This window comes from Austrofundulus limnaeus, unplaced genomic scaffold (assembly GCF_001266775.1).
Source record: "Austrofundulus limnaeus strain Quisiro unplaced genomic scaffold, Austrofundulus_limnaeus-1.0 Scaffold3658, whole genome shotgun sequence".
In the NCBI taxonomy this organism is placed as follows: domain Eukaryota; kingdom Metazoa; phylum Chordata; class Actinopteri; order Cyprinodontiformes; family Rivulidae; genus Austrofundulus; species Austrofundulus limnaeus.
The window spans coordinates 1,409-1,833 of NW_013956060.1; the positions used below are offsets into that span (position 1 = coordinate 1,409).

Consider the following 425-nt stretch of genomic DNA (forward strand, 5'->3'; position numbering starts at 1 on the left):
TTTTTTTTATTATTTTAACATTTTGCCACTAGATTGAGGCAGCTGTAAAAAGATCAGCTGTTACTAAAGGGCAACAGAGCCTCTGATATTTGATCTGAACATGCCAGCTTCTTCCTGTTTGAGCTGGGTGGCTCTCTGTAAATATTTACATGCTAAAACCCAGTTTTGGGTGGAAGTGTTTGACATGGATGAAATGTCATATTGCTCTTTCTCTGGTGGAGAAGTTTATTAAACTCCCTTCCAGCCTGGTGAGTGTCAGAGAAGCTGTGACGAAGCAAAACATCTGATGTGTTTTTTTCTCCTCAGGTCTGAATGGGGCCATGAGTTGTTTTCCAGCTCGTCAACGTTCGAGCACTCTTCGCCTTGGCCCTCTTTTTCCGAGACGGTCCACTAGGATAGTGTCTCTAAGCACCCCGAAGCATGGG

General features: G+C 44.0%; 1 protein-coding gene across 1 annotated transcript in view; it reads left to right on the forward strand.

Annotated features, from left to right (window-relative positions):
- The window catches only part of LOC106511949 (zinc finger protein 239), a gene marked incomplete at both ends in the record, with an annotated part of 4,976 nt that overhangs the window by 1,404 nt on the left and 3,147 nt on the right, over positions 1-425 (forward strand). The gene's annotated exons all lie outside the window — the stretch shown is intronic.